The sequence below is a fragment of the Herpailurus yagouaroundi genome, unplaced genomic scaffold, assembly GCF_014898765.1.
Source record: "Herpailurus yagouaroundi ecotype Mexico unplaced genomic scaffold, PumYag 212, whole genome shotgun sequence".
Taxonomy (NCBI): domain Eukaryota; kingdom Metazoa; phylum Chordata; class Mammalia; order Carnivora; family Felidae; genus Herpailurus; species Herpailurus yagouaroundi.
Window position 1 is genome coordinate 232938 of NW_024412443.1, and position 17085 is coordinate 250022.

The window sequence follows — 17085 nt, forward strand, 5'->3', positions numbered from 1 at the left end:
CTTCTTCACCCTGGGACAAGGCTTATAAGACCAAAGCACTAAAACTTATTCCCCTACTTCCACCTTCCTCTGAGTTCTTCCCTCCCACAGTGAAAGATTCATTTTACAATCTCATCTGTAAATAAGGGAACTTTAAAACAAATCCCACAGATGTAAGTATTTGGTAACTCTAATCTTATCACAATTGTTTTCCCAAAGGGATCCATATAAAACCCTTGGATTTTTCTTTTGCTGTCTTAATGGAAGACCATTGAATTGGAAGAAGAGACCCATGGATCTTGAAAAGGTCATGACTTGTGGGGAAGGGGAAGTTTGTGTAAGTCCCAGTGCTGACCACCTCTGGTTGATAAGATGAAAAAAAGCGGGGGGGGGGGGGGACTCCTCAGTGTTCATGCTTTTTATAATGATAGATGTGATCTGATGGCAAGATGACAAACAGACTGGATCCTGGGAGTGTAAATTCTACACTGGGAATGTGTATCAAAATCAATGGAACAAACAGTTTTAAATGCAATGTGGTCACACAATAGGGTCAAGAGCTCCTTCCCTCTGAGTATTTCATACACCTGTTATGCATGAAGCTGCACAGTCCTTCACTTTATCCCTTACTGACCCCCTTCTGTCCTACAAGAGACCTCTCCTGAGCAGTGGAGCAGCAGGGAGTGGATAGGAAATTGTATCCCATTTGGGTCCCATTCTATACCTCTGTGCCCACCACTTTCTTGGGAGAACATTCAGAGTAACAAGTATCTGAGGGACAGCATCCCCCAGGTACACCTCTTACACCCTAAAGCATCCTCCATACACCAGTGATGGGGACGATGTAGGAAATTCTTGATTACAGTAGCAGTGCTCTAACAATCCTTGAGTCTTGAGGTAGTCCTGTTACATAATTTGATGTAGATTTGGGTGGAAGCAAAACACATTATTCTTACAACTTCACTAATTCAATTCATCTTTGCTTTGTAGTCTCCTTCTCAATTCATCTTCACTCTCCCATATCTCCTGACCCTCACTGTGTCTTGTTCACTAGTCTCTTGGCCCATATAATGTTAATAAAATCTTAGGAATACAAACCCTGACTTTGTTCCCTTCTCTCTGCTCCCCCATAGCATCTGGAAACATTTCCCTAATCCTCTTTAAACTTCCTCACTCTTGCTTCAGTGCTCCACTACACACTAAGCTATTGACTTAGACATGTTCCCATACTTAGTTTTGTGAGAAAGCTATTAATATGATGACTGGAGATAATCAGTTGTAAAAAGCCAATGGACAAGAGTTATCTTGATTGTGTTCAAAAGCTTATTATCTGAATAAATCAAACAAATGTAAATTGCCTCATAACACATGGAGATTAATGAAAAACATAGGGTACATTTCTGTCATGATTTAAGCAAAATAGTCTAGATAATGCAGAGAAGCCATTGTCAAGTCCCCTTTGTATAGCAGTGGAGTGTCAATGTGAAACAATGGTTTTTCTCCAGTGGAATGACATTCCTTCCACTTATTGAAGAGTTGACCTTGGTGGTGGGTGTAAGAGGACCCAAACCTCACTAAGAGGAGACAAGACCTGAGTCCCATTTGTTATTTTTTTTGGCAAATCAACCCATCTCTGTGACATCTTTAGGCTTAAGTTCTGTAATGTCTTGTGCAAGGTAATTTTAGCATCAATGATCACTGTACTGATGAAGTTCTACTGCAGAAATATTTCCTTTTTCTTAAAGAGATTTCTGTCCATTCCTTTTTATTTTTTATTTTTTTATTTTTTTTCAATATATAAAGTTTATTGTCAAATTGGTTTCCATACAACATCCAGTGCTCATCCCAAAAGGTGCCCTCCTCAATACCCATCACCCACCCTCCCCTCCCTCCCACCCCCCACCAAGCCTCAGTTTGTTATGAAGGAAATTGAAGAAGATATAAAGAAATGGAAAAACATTCCGTGCTCATGGATTGGAAGAATAAATATTGTCAAAATGTCAATACTACCCAAAGCTTTCTACACATTCAATGCAATCCCAATCAAAATTGTCCATTCCTTTTTAAAGTGTATTCTATTTAACTTATTTGTTTTGAGAGAGATCGAGATTGTGAGTGGAGAGGGAGCAGAGAGAGAGAGAAACCCAAGCAAGATCCATGCTCAGTACTGAGACTGACCTGGGTCTCGATTCCACGAATGGGGATATCATGATCTGAGCTGAAATCAAGAGTCAGATGTTCAATAAAAATTTTCTAAAACTGACATTTGTGTAAATTTCAGCCACTCAGGTGCCTCGAAAGTAGATTTTCAAAAATGGGAAATGGGTACACGGGAGGCCTCCGTTCATCGAGCAATAGTATTTAGCACAATTCATGGTTTTAGCTGTTATGCTTTCATCTTCATAAGTAACCAGAAATTCAAGGACTTGGTAAAAGTCTTGATCTCTTCCACAGACATGCCCAGGTTCATGGCAATCTCTCTGACTGACTTTTCATCCAAACTGAAGTAGCTTTAGTAAAGGTTCAAGCACTTCTCATGCTGGAACAAATCAAAGTCAATGAAGCATGCCATGAAGGGGATGAAGGTCAAAGCAGATGATTTCAGGGTATCCAGCCCGATGTTCTCCTTGAAGAACGCTCTCTTCATCTCAATGGAAGCATCAGACAAACTGAGCAACAGGACCACAGAGGAGTAGCACTTATGAACAGGGCGCCTATTCAGGAATGTCTCTTCCCGTCTTGGGAAATCGAAGTCATCCAGGTCAAAGTTGGAGACCAAGAAGATGCATGACTTGGGCACTCTGATGGTGCTGAGATTACCCAGGCAGTTGTCTCCTAACTGCTGAAGCACTCTCTGCCTTTTGAAAGGACCTGAGTTTGCTATTCTTCTTCTTATATAAATTATTGGACACACCGACTCTAATAAAGTAGAACTTCTTGCCTATCTCCCTGATTTTTTAACTTAATCATTGAAGTTAAACTGAGAGGAATAAATGATGAAAGAAGTCATAGTTAGCAAATCCCACCACTTCTAAATATGTATGTGGGAGGAAATTGGGTGTTCCTGTTTCAGACATGTCCCAGAAGTTCACATTGGGATATTTTGGATGTTTTCAAGGGGTTTTCTTCATGGTGGCCCCACAACTCCAATACTATCAGAAGATACATTCTCTTTGTGACTAAGTCTTTTCATGGAATAGATGAAATTGGACTTCCCAGTCCCTGACTTCCCAATCATAGCCACATCCATGTAAGCATTTTCTGCTTCTAAAAGGGATTCCTGAATTATGTCAGCCACATCTTTTACCTTGTCCTCTTGTAGAGCTACTTTAATTCTAATAAAGCTTTCCAGAGACAGGAACCCTCTGCATTACTAATTTAATGTGGTGATATAGTCAGAGAGGAACTTATAGAAAGAGGCAAGGATGAGTGCAGAAAAAAGGTGAAGTGATGGAATCACATATTGGATTGAAGTTCCAGAAAGATGTAAGGAGAACTAGAAGCTAAGGCACTCAGACAGCTTCTAAAATCTGGAGAAAGCAAATAAATGAATTGTTTCATGGACCCTCAAGAAGATTCAGCCCTAATGACACCATGGTTTTGGTTACTTTAAGGTTTATTTTGGACAACTTCTCTCTAGATCTATAAGTGAATAAATCTGGGCTGCTGTCTTAGCCAGTAAATTTGTGTTAATATGATACTAAGCAATGAGAAATTAATGTAGACAGTCTGCATTTTCCCAGAATACAGATTTCCTAGAATTCCATTTCCTCAATACAATGTCCAAAACCTTCCCATTCTGTAGGAAGAATCAGTCAGGCCTGCACATCACAGAACACAGAAGAATTATAGACATACCTCACTTCCCATATACTTCAGCAAATAGGAGCAGGACTTGTCTTGTGGGAGAGGTAGGAGGCAGAGAAAAACCTGCCAGGATGTGTGTTCTATAAGGAGGATAGTCAAGCACATAGTCTTTGTGGTAATAATTGCCCCATGGCATCTTAATCTCCTTAATGGAAGAATTTGGTGAGATTTAGAACATGAGACAGGAAGTGGCAAAGGCAGTATACAAGAGCTCTAATTTTCCTTATTCAACTCTGCACAGTTTAAAATATAGATATGATTAAATCAAGGCAATTCAAGGAAATAATTATTGCGTTGTTGATGGGGTCTTTATAAATCACTGTCAGTAAGGAAACTGTGATTTTAAAAATATTTATACACATAAGGTTATCTCAGGGGCTACCAGTGATCATACCAGTAGAAGCATGCTCAAAGTTTATCCCCATCCTACATGTTCTGCAAGGACAATTGTCAACAGAGGGGAAATCATGACCCTCGAACATATATAATAGGAATATGTGATAAGCATTTTATTTAACTATTTACTAAGGAAGGAAACAGGCAGATGAAATTACTAGTTGAATGGAGAATCTCAAAGAAGGGATATTTATAGTTCAAGAATATGGAAATGCATTTAAAATAGGGCAAGAGCTCTATATTCTAAAGTGAGGGTGGAAATTCACTTGAAACTCCACAGACAAATTTTATCTATATTACTGCCATGGCCTGAATGTTTGTTTCCTCTGCAAAATTCATAGATGAAGTGTATGCTCAAATTTCTGGTACTAGTTGGTGAATTTTTGACAGTTCCTAGGGCAGAGAGATCATAAATGGATTAATTCCATTCTTTTTTTTTTTTTTTTAATTTTTTTTTTTTCAACGTTTATTTATTTTTGGGACAGAGAGAGACAGAGCATGAACGGGGGAGGGGCAGAGAGAGAGGGAGACACAGAATCGGAAACAGGCTCCAGGCTCTGAGCCATCAGCCCAGAGCCCGATGCGGGGCTCGAACTCACGGACCGCGAGATCGTGACCTGGCTGAAGTCGGACGCTTAACCGACTGCGCCACCCAGGCGCCCCGATTAATTCCATTCTTAAATGGTCTCTTAAGAGCCCAGAGAGCTCCTCCATTATGTAGGGTGACAGGAAGAAATGTCTACCTGGTAAGTGAGTTTTCACTAAACACTGAATCTGCAGGTGCCTTGATCTGGGTCTTCCTATCACTTAGAATTATGAGTAATAGATTTGTGGTTAGAAACCACCCAGTCTGAGGTATTTTGTTATAGCCTAAATGGACAAAAAATATATATTTACTCTGCATTGTTACCAATTATCAAAACTTACAGAGTATTGAAATGACCAGATGAACACAAGGGAAGGGAAGCAAAAGTAATATAAAAACAGGGAGGGGGACAAAACATAAGAGACTCTTAAATATGGAGAACAAACAAAGGGTTACTGGAGGGGTTGTGGGAGGGGGGATGGGTTAAATGGGTAAGGGGCACTAAGAAATCTACTTCTGAAATCATTGTTGCACTATATGCTAACTAACTTGGATGTAAATTTTAAAAGTTAAAAAAAAGAAGATTCCAACTGGAGACTTCCAATAAGCATTCTGCTTATTCTACATTTTCATAAATTTTCTTATTTAAAAAAGAAGGAAAAGAGGCATTTTCAGAAAATGGTTCTTTCTTCTCCATAGAGAGTGGCATGAACAGCTGGATTAAATCTTAATTCTCTACCTGCCAGGGCTACCCCTCAACCTTCTAAGAACAAGCCAGCATCCCAACGTTGCAAGTAGACAGTCTGCTCACTCAAGAGCTTCAGAGAAGAAACAGGTTTCTGATGTCAGAGATCATGATGTTCTCACTAATGCAGCAGAAAATGCTGAGGCTAGTGAAGTGTTCCCTGGAACTCCTGGAACAGGAATATTCCTCAGACCTGTCCTCCTTGGGAAATACAGGCACTGGGTGCTCTTGAGGTCACTATGCTCAGCAAGGGGCTGGAGAGCTTCTGTCCTGACCATGTAAAAGTGGGTAAGACAGCAGGAAGAATACAGCCTCTTACTCAAGCCCCTCCTTCAGGAAAACTTGGCTGATTGATAGTTGTTGTAGGCCCACATTTATAGGACATGAAAGTGAAACCATCATTTCTCCACAGAACAAGCAGTTCCAGGAAAGGAAACATAAGGCTGTTGTGACTTCATGTGCCTTAGGGAGTTGGGGGAGGGCAGAGAGACACCAGAAGCCCTGGGAGGCAGGTGTCTGATAACCCTTGGGAAGTCATCTAGCCCAGAGTCCCATGGGATAACTGAGGGCAGGGAGGAAGACAATGAGCAAGTTTCCAAATACCCACTGAATGAGAGAAGCATTTCTATCAGAAAGGAGAGGGACTATAACATTTGTCTTTCTGTTTCTTTCATTTTAGGAGCCATGTTGCTGGCTGCCAGATTGTCTCCATTGGGCATGGACAACACTGGAAAGTCATGGGGTCACATCTCATGAACAACTTAAACAAGTAGAAGGTATTCTGGGGGAAAATTGGCAAGCAGCAGGAAGGGAGACACAGAGAGAGGAAGGAGCCTGGATTTTAAGATTTGTATGGAATATCAAGAGGAAAATACCAAAGTTTCTTTAGAAGAAGAACATAAGAGGATTTGCTGTTTCAGATAACATTTATTTCAATTCTATAGTATCTAAGACAGTTGGGTGCTAGACCAGCTGACCCACAGAAAGAGACACAGAGCTCTGTATAGGATTCAGGTATGTGTGGAATTCTGTTGCATGGGAGAAGTTCAGGGGATGTCAGAGGGAACTATCTAGTAAGTGAAGCTGACAAACCTGTTCTCTATATGGACAGAGGTTACTGAATCTCTACTTACATCACTATTATAATAAACTCCAGATTAACTAATTAAATTAATTAATTTAGGCATTTAATACCTAAATCTCAAATGGAAACTGTAGAAGAAAATATAGTTCTTCCTAGATAAAGATTTCTTAAATGTGATGATGAATGAAGATACCCAGATGACATCTGTGTAAAACAGACTGACCAATGTGATTCATCTGACTATATTGAAATGAAAATTTTCTCTTCATGGAAACAAATACAAAAAGAAAACTTAAAAATCTCCATAGATCTGGAGAAGATATTTGCACAAATGTAATCACTAAGGATTAATGGAAAGAAGGTATTTTAAAAATTCCAGAAATCACTAAGAAAAACAAAAAATTCAGCATGGAAGTGGGCAAAAGACATGAACAAATTTCTCAAAAAAAGAAATAGTTTGGTCAAAAGAGAGAGAGAGAAAGAGAGAGAGAGAAATATAGATTCACTAATAACGAGGCAAATGCACATCTGTGTACTATGAAATTACATTGTATACTGATTAAATTGCAAATTTAAAACTCTGGACAATATCAGGTATTGGTGATAATGTACTTTGATATAATTGCTGAAAGATGGAAGCTGAAAATTTAATTCAGTGCAATCACTTTGAAGAAACAATATGGCTAAATCTTTTTATTTTTTTTATTTTTTTCAACGTTTATTTATTTTTGGGATAGAGAGAGACAGAGCATGAACGGGGGAGGGGCAGAGAGAGAGGGAGACACAGAATCGGAAACAGGCTCCAGGCTCTGAGCCATCAGCCCAGAGCCCGACGCGGGGCTCAAACTCACGGACCTCGAGATCGTGACCTGGCTGAAGTCGGACGCTTAACCGACTGCGCCACCCAGGCACCCCAGGCTAAATCTTTTTAAATTGTATATTCAAGTGCCTCAGGACTCAGGTTCCACTCCTAATACTATACCAAAGACTCACTCTTCAAAATTGTACAAGAAACATATGCACATGTGCTCCTAACAACATTTTTCATAACTGTGCAAAATGAGAGTCTAAGCATTGACAGGGAATGGATAAATAAATTGAGCTACATAGAATTGAAAAGAATAAACCACAAGTATATACAGAGGAATTAATCTTTTAGGGTAGTATTGAGATTAATTAAATACCAAGAATGAGGAAAATTCCCCTTAAATAAAGTTTCAAGAAAACTAAACCATTTATAGGTTAAGCATGCATATGTAAGTGATAGTGTACAAATAAAAGAAAGGAATCATAAATGTGTACTTCATGAAATTGTTCCCCAGGGCTGTGGACAGAAATGGAGTGAATAGGAACAGAAAGGGAGGTATAAGCTGTTAGAGATATTCTATTCCTTTGTATGATTATTTAGTGTATAGGTGATCATTATATTACATAAGAAAGTAAAATATTTAAAACAGAAAAATAGCTCAGTTCTTTTCAAATTCTTGCTGTGCATATTCTTTTGTGTGTAGTCAGTCATGATTCTCTCCATCCTGCCATATTTTGGGGACCTCAGAGAAATATTCTCTGACAAAGAGAGAGAATCAATTCTATGATGGCAGAAAGACTGAGAAATTGTTCAGGGAGGAAGTAGGGGACAAGAAAGACTAAAATTCCAGAAACAACTACAAGGCAAAGATGCAGACCCACACAGGAACTTGACAACTAGCTTGGATGCAGATGAACACACATAGACAGCAAATTACAGCCCTCTGTAGTAAGGTAAGAAATACCTGAGACTCAGGTACCCTGACAGTGATGGGGTTTTTTTTGTACTGAGTGACAGAAAGCTCCCACTTGGGGGCTCCACAGAGCTTGGCTACTTCTCAGCAGTGTATGATAATCATTCTGGGGCTGGGGCCCTGTTTGGTTGGCTCTGGTCTGCGGTGTCTGCAGCACCCAGTGGGCTGGGGCCTGATGCTCCCCCAGGTGCACACCTCAAAGTCTAGAGTCAGACTTGCTAACAGACAGAAAAATGCCTGTATCCTGAGATTAACACATATTTGGGTGCAGATGTACACACACTAAAACTGGCATTTATTAGAAAGTGCATCATGCCTAAACCCTTGTTTGTTTCTTTGTTTGTTTATTTAAAGCTTTATAGGCTTAGGGTGGAATTTAAGTGCCAGTGATATCATAAAGGAGTAAAATCACAACCCACAGTTTGCAAGAGACTGGATAGAGGGAGATGAGAGTAATAAGCTATAATCGAATCTGGGAGTGAGTAGGTGGGGTGGGATTTAGGAATATTATGAAGAACAAGTAGAACTGAAAATCTACCTGCTGCCCAGCTTCAAACTGACCACATATTAGGATAGACATGCACAGACTCACAACCACGAGCACAAAAATTATGCAATTACTATACATGACTGAGGACAGAGACAGCACATAGGCACTTGGCAAATTACCTCACTGGTCATTTGCAAAGAGCTTTGCTGCTGAGACCAAGCTCTCAGCCCCTTCTCCTCTGGTCATTAGTGGCCACAGTACTCAGTGGCCTGGGGCCTGATGCCCTGAGTGCACACCTCACAGTCCACAGTCAAACCTTCTGGTCCTGTGTCCCCCTGTGATCACATGACCCTTCCTCAAGACAAGTGGGTGAGAACAGATGTGCAATGCTCACTTTGGGGCCCTTATCAAGTGGAATTGTTCCCTGGCCATAAGCACAGCTGCTGCCTCTGCAGGTGAAACACTTTCTCAGCCATATAAGAGGTCTGCAGACCTCTGCTAGGCTCCTTCTCCCACATGGAGCAGGAATCCATGGTAGAATATGGAGCCCATGAGAGGCAAACAAAAATTGCAGACTGCACTTGGGGTCACAGTGCAAAACTTTTCTAAGTTTGGGTTTTTCTTTCCAGGCTAGTCCACCTCTTAGACAACTGATATGGTTTGGAACTGGGCCCAGGAAAATTCACAAGGTCCAAGCAGGCAATCAAATTGAGTCTTTTTTTGGGGTGTGCCACCTCCTCTTAGTCATATGTTTTCAAGAAGTGTCAATCTATCTGATATTTGTACAATCATCCTTTCAACACCTAAAGGCCTATCCAGAAAGCTGAGTGCAAGGCCTCCATCTGACACCAGACTAGGACTGGCGATCTGAGTAATCAAGGCAGGGACAGGAGTGAGAGGAAGGAGGATAGGCATATCTAGGGTTGTCTAGAGCTGTCAGTCCATGGTTGGACAAGCATTTTTCAGGCAGTGTTTATCTGCCTGAAATGCCTTCTGCAAGCTTGCTAACTATAAGCAGTTGCTGAGGTGGAATAAATAGATGTGGTCCTTTCTTACCCCACACATTTGAGTAAGTCTTCAGGTTGCCATTGGATGAAGGCTCTGAAACTTTGATCTGAGGGCATGACACATGCTGGAAAGGGCAAGTAGTCATGGAGATCAGCATGGTCTCTGAAATGTACGACACAAAACAGACACTTCCTGTTTGGTGACAGAAGAAATGGCTCAGGAAATATCCTGTCGCCTGGTTTCACTCAGGTGAGTAGGTCCAGTTAGTCTAATAAACAATCTCCAGACTCATAGAATTGAAATCTCCCCTTCCATGGCTCAGTCCCTCCTCCAACTGAGACACCTGCATCAAGGACAGGAAAAGTCAGCTTCTCTCATCTTTCTTCTTCCTACCACCTCCATTACACAGAATGGGGTAGCTCAGGGGAACAAGAGTACTAGGAATGAAACACATATGTGGTACAGGTGCGATCCTGCTGATGGCTCGGGGTGATGAATGTCCCTCAGGTAGGAGTGACCATCTGTTGCTCACTCACACTGGCATCCCTCTTGGGATATTGGGGGACAGGCACAGTTCAAACCTGTTGGCCCCCTACCTCCTCAGTGTCAGACAAAGAAGGGCAGTCCAGCCTCTTTCTCTGGAGATCATCAGAGCTAGGAAAGCCAATGTCCAGCCCTTATTGTTGTCTTAAAGGGAAAACACATTCCTTGCAAAAGCTTGTCTTCTTTTCTCCTAGGTTGTTAGCTATGCTCTTCTGACACAGGGGAGGGATCAAGGGTTGTGATGTCGTGTTCACAGTCTCTTGGCTGCATAAGAGTTTTACACCTTGTTGTGGACATTAGCAATCTTGGCAGACACTTTGTAAAGCGGACCCTCTCTATCACCCTGTTACAGTCACAAGATCCCTCCCTGTGTCTCCTGACTGCAAACATGCTGAGTTTTTTTCCCTTCTGCTCCCACATGAGAATGAGGGCATGACCATCACTGAGAGGTTAAATAGATGTCCAGAGTCATCCAATCAGTAGTGACCATGCTGGGACTCAAGCCTTCACCTGGTGGGGGAAGGTGCATTGACACCAGGGGAGGTCACAGCTAGGGTCAGAAAGAAAACTCCACAGTGGATGTAGCATCTGCACTCTGATCTCAGCGGGTAGAAGCCAGTGAGCCCCTGAGGTAGACATGTTGGGCAACCACAGGAAACGATTTTATGGGCAGTGTGTGCACCCATCTGAGGGGCTACCCTCACAGAGGCTGCATGTGGACTTCTTAGTGGTATGGGCCCAGTCATTCATGCAGATCCTGCATTTTCCCTGCCCTCCAGATTAGAAGTGAACCTGGGGCATCAGATTTTTGAGAACTGGAGTGATTTCTAGGCATAGACACTGAAACTGGTCTTATCTGCATTCCTTCCTCCTGGAGCTGGGGCCTTTCTGACTCCTTTATATAGAAATGATTGAACTCTGAGCAGGAGTGGTGCTAGTGCAGAAAATACTACAAAATTCCACTGTCCTTCCAGCTCCTCTTCCCTCCTTCTCGCTAGGCTCTTCCTAGTACAACCCCACCCCAACACATTTCTTTCATCCTTCTGGAACAACTGGGACCTATAACCAGTTCTGGATGGTCCCAGAGGGTACTGTCTCTGCCTGAGGGCTGAACCTTATCCCAGGGAGGGTAACTTTATACGAAGACAATACTATCTGCTGTGTTATGGTAAACTGCTGCTTTCTGGAACAGGTAAGTGAAAGGCTACAACCCAACTTTCCTAATAACCCTGTTAGCACAAAAACATGAAAGGTAGAGCCTGACACCAGGGTAGGAGAGCTTGGGGACTGGATTATCCATTTTAGTGAGTATTTGCTGCAGGGACCCTCTCTGACATTCTTCAGGGACTGAATTTAGAACACAATCTCCTTGTCTGCTCCAAACCCATCCAGCTCTCCAGTGTGGAAACAATGTGTCTCTCATCATCTTCCCAGGTTAGTTCTGGCCTGCTCAGCACCATGCACATGGAGCATGTGAGGTTTGTTATACTTTTCTGGGATAAATCAGGATATTGATTTCCTCTTAGCCTTTCCCTGTGATGATCAGATAACACACCTGGGGCTTTAACCCACATTGGGTTTTGTGCTGACAAAAGTCCTTGTTGCTTCAGGCTTCACATCTGGTACAAGGTGGGTCCCAGTTCTCTGTGAGTCTCTCTGGTTGGTTCTCAGGATAATTAGGTCAGGTGTGACCTGCATATCACCCTGAATGGGAAGTCCACTAACAAGTGTCTTCATTCTGTGTCTTAGGTGGTGAAATGTGTTTTATGAGTATGATCAGCATTTTTGAAAAAGTTAACTGATTATAACAAATGAGAGTAGAACAAACACTAATTTTGTGGTGAAACACTTTTTCCGATTAGTGGTGTGTGTGTGTGTGTGTGTGTGTGTGTGTGTCCATTGTGTACTTAGTTTTTGTGTGGAACTAAGAGATGCATATATTACTGCTGGTCTCATTGAGAAGACTTTGGAAAACTTGCTCACAGTTCTGTTTCTCCATCTAAGCACCCCTGCCCTCTCTAGTTGAATCTGCTCCCTGGGCTCCCTCCATAAGGGCCTATGTCCCTTTCTGAAGGGGACCTTCAACTACTCTTCAGAGATGGATACCAGAGGAATAACATGAGTAGGGTCTGCAAAGAAAGGAGAATGGAGGCCACTTGCATCCCAGGTTGATCTTTGGTGGCCTCTCTCAACCTCTGGGTTAGTGCTCTACCCTCAGTGTCCTAGAGGCTCACCTATACAAACACTTGCACACTGGCCACTGCTGGAGAACCCTGCAACTTCTTGCTAAGTTGCCTGGCCCCAAACTGGCCTGGTGGGGAAATATGCATGCAGAAATGCACTGGAAGGCACTGGGCCTAGGGCTTGGTCAGGTGTTGTGTGAATGTCTGAGTAACACCAGGACACAAAGCATGAACAAGAAGAGCAGGAAGTGGGGACTTGAGGTCTCATCACCCTCTTTAACAGGACCCAACACAAGTTCTCAGGTGAGCATAAAGGTGCAAAGTCCATGGATAGGTCAGACATGGTCACAGAAATGGTGTGAAAAAGTGTAGTGTTGTGCCGACATCCCACACCCACCTCAGGGTCCTCGTATTCTGTCCTAGCCACTACTTGCTATCATCAGGGATGTGGAGGAGCTCGCAATAGACTTTAGAACTAAAAGTTATTTGTTTGTCAGCAGTAAATTAAGGATATACAAAAATATATTGTGTTTCCTTCATCTAACAAAAGTGTACCAAGTATCTGCTGACAGCTAAGGTCACAGGAAAATGAACCTAATGGAATCATTTTATTAAAAGTTCCAAGACCCAATTGTATATTTCTATACCAAGCATTTAACATGAGATCTGCAAGTACTTTCTAGGACTTGACCCCTTCGTTTGTGTCAGTCTCAGCCTATTGATAGTGGTGTTAGTGTCTGGAAATGACTGGGGCACTCACTTGGGCCCCTAATACTTGTGGCTATCCAGCATAGACATTTCCCCTGGCCATAGCCAATGCTGTGGCTGGTCTGGCCCTTGTGCTTCTTATTATGATTGCAAGACACACCACAGCAAAAACCACCAAGGAACTTTCAAAAATAAGTTGCATTACTCACAGGTGCTGGAGTGTACATGGCATGCATAGGGACACACAGTGAGGTTGAGCGATGAGGACTTGTGATTCTATCTTTATTGGGGCTAAAAGTGGGATGTCTAGGGTTTGGGAATTCACTCTCTCTTGGTACATTTAAAACATAAGGGTGGTGATTAAAACATGGGAAGGGAAAAGCAAAGTGACTCAGGTGGTCAGTTTATGAAGACATCCAGGACTTTCAAAGAAGAGAATATCATGGGTGGAATGACCAGGCTCTTTATCCAGTTGTATAGTTGGTAACATGTTTATTTTAACTGGATGTCTTGGAAAAGATGCCTTGGCATCAATGTCACATATGTACTTTACAAGAAAACAAGCCAATTTTCAGTGACTTATACTATACTCATTGAGGATATCAACTTTTTTCAGTGACCTAATAGAGAAGTCAGGGTGATATGGGTGCATGTAGAAGTGATGATGGGATTTAGACAAATCAGAGGAAGGATTCAAGGGCTCCTGTCCTGTTCGTGTCTTTTCTGGCTGGCCTGGCCACAGGGGACTGCTGATAAGAACATTGATCCTTTCCCAGCCCATACTAAGGACAAGTTTAGATGCCAGCAGAATCCATAGCATGGTCAGGGGCAGAAGAAACTTCTTTATACAACCAAGTCAGTGAGAAGATAACTCACCCAGGAGATTATCTCCTAGGAACCAGGATGACACATAAGGCCTCCGGGAACCTCCTTGTCCCCCACAAACAAAAACCCAAGTTTTTTGAAGAAGGGACAAGAGAGGTCTTAAATATTTTGGTGCAATGGCAAGGGAAGCATACTCTTAGGAAATTTAGATAAAAGAGGCCTTACAGCCTTTCCTATTTCCTCCACTAACCCTTCCTCATCCTCCACTACTGACCTTGTGAGCAAAGTATATAGTGTCCTTAAATATGACAAACACGGAATTCCAATTTGGTGGATAAGAGGTAAAGGGTGAGGAGAATCAGAATTGAGCCTGAGGAGAAGATGGTAATCCAGACACCACTAAAATACCTTCCACTGGCTACCACTCCCATTCCAGAAGACTCCACTAGTCTGATCCAGCCCAGGGTTCCATCTTTCTGGCTTCTAGCCAACTTTATGTGTGCTCTGCCCACCACCAAGTTATTCACTCCTTCACCAACCTCAGGGTACCTCCACTCCTCGCAGGAGGTGGCACCATCCTTGCTGACCTATTGTACCTCTAGTCTGTCACAGGGGCCCATAGTATAGGACCCTGAAGATTTTATGGGCACAGGCCTCAGTAGATCCGGGTCCCCAAGCAAATGGGATGGTGATCACATAATATTCCCATTAACTTCTTTCCCTCTGAACTTCCAGAATCCACTAATCATTTCACTCAACATTTCTATCTTCCTTTGGGTGTCAAGTTTCCAGGAAGTTTCTGAGAACTGGAGACACAGTGGAATTTTTCCTCACACTTACAAATAAGTGAGTTTTCTTTAATGTGGAGTGAGGATGGGAGTTTAGAGAGAACTATGATTTCCATTCTCTCCCCAAATTAGGAAGGGTTTTTCAGGGAGGGGTCAATGGCAGTTCATAGCAATAAGTGGACCCCCATCCCCAAGGGAAGCATCTCAGCATCTAGCAATGCCTTAGGCTATGGTACTGGAGATATAGCATTATGTAGGATTGTCCTCTCCTCTGTCTAGACAGAAACAGAGAATCACACTAAGGGTTTAAATATTGGATTTGAGGTATTTTCTCATATGTAAGACAATGTTTCTTCATCTGTAACCAGGAATAATAATATTGCTTAACTAATAGAGTTTGAAGAAAATGCATACAAAACACCGAGTCCAGACAGACTCACAGACATAGTACCATCATACACTGTAATAAAAGTTGGAGGGAGTAAGAAAAAACAGAGGACTGTCTTCCTCAGAGATCCTAGTAAGACAAGAAAGGATTCACTGAGAGGTGCTAGGAGCCCTGCTGAGAGCTTCACCTGGATCATACCATGAAACCCTCACTGGAGTCTTGTGATGTGGCTCCCATGCTGCATAGAGAAAACTGGGGAGTTTTCAATGTGAAAAAGTTCACATTGCCTTGAGTGGAACTTGTGTCTTGGTCCATTACTTCCATGGGGAAGGTGAGTCTAGGTCTTGGAGATGGTTGTAGCCAGAGAAGTCTGGGGGGCAATGAAGCAAGCATGATCCACCCCAGAGGGAGCTAGCTTGGTTGCCCCAAGGAGAAGAGCATGAAGTTGCATCACAAGGCCTACAGATGGGTGTGAAACTTATACCACTGTGGGGTCAGTGGGAATTTTGGGGCAGAACCAGGGCATGTGGGTTTGAATGTGGGTCTCCAACAGTTTCACATGCTCCCATAGGCTGGTCTTGTAGGCAGCCTTTCATGGAACAGAAGGGCTCTATGGAGTTCTCAGGGAGTTCCCAGTCAAAGAAGTGGTTTTGAATTTTAAAAATGTTCACTCATGCACATCAAAGTAGTAGCTTTTTATGGAAAATTAGCAAGTAGGTACTCACTACTTGTGGAATTGTGAAAACCCATCAGCCAATATCACTGTGTGTGTAGCATGAGGAAGAGAGTCCACTAGGTAATCCCAGAAAATTCTTCCTAATCTTGCCCTATAAAATGCCTGCAATCTCACTGTAGGGTTAAGTCTACAAGAGATACTTACATTCACAGAAGAGCTTACATACTTATAATAACAACAGCAAAAATGATGAACAATCAAGTACAAACATAAATGCTAACTTAAAATCGGTAGGAAATTATTTGGAAAGTTTGTGGTAACTTAGATGTTCAAGTTGAAAAGACACAGGCATTTCATTCTTAGGTATGCACTTATTGTTGAAAGATATCAAATTTTTTATAAAGAAATGTTCTGAGAGGAAAGAAAATGCACTTTTTATGTATTAATTTTAGTTTTTAGTTTTTTCTTCTTTTTCCTTTTTTAAAAAAAATTTAAATGTTTGTTTGCTAACATACAGAGCAATATTGGTTTCAGGAGTAAAGTTCAGTGATTCATCACTTATGTATGACACCCATTGCTATCACAAGTGCCCATCACCCATCCAGCCCATCTTCCACCCACATTCCTTCATCAATCCATAGTTTGGTCTCTATCATTAAGAGTCTCTTGTGGTGTGTTTTTTTCCTCTCTTCTTTTCACCTTCCTCTTCCCATATGTTCATTTGTTTTGTTTCTTAAATTATACATATGAGTGAAATCATATGGTATTTGTCTTTCACTGATTGACATATTTTACTTAGCAGACTATATTCTAGCTCCATACATGTCATTGCAAATGGAAATATTTCATTCTTTTTGTTCTTCTTGATGGCTGATTAATATTCCATTGTATATATACACAACACCTTCTTTCTCCATCATCAGTCAATAGACGTTTGGTCTCTCTCCATAGTTTGCCTGTTGTTGACTATGCTGCTATAAGCACTGGGGCACACATACCCCTTCTAATCAGTATTTTTGTATCCTTTGGGTAAATACC

At 41.8% G+C, this 17085-nt stretch overlaps 1 pseudogene; it reads right to left on the reverse strand.

The window, feature by feature from the left end:
- Positions 1–1504: 1504 nt before the first annotated feature.
- Positions 1505–14190, reverse strand: LOC121016658 (T-cell-specific guanine nucleotide triphosphate-binding protein 2-like; annotated as a pseudogene).
- Positions 14191–17085: the final 2895 nt, after the last annotated feature.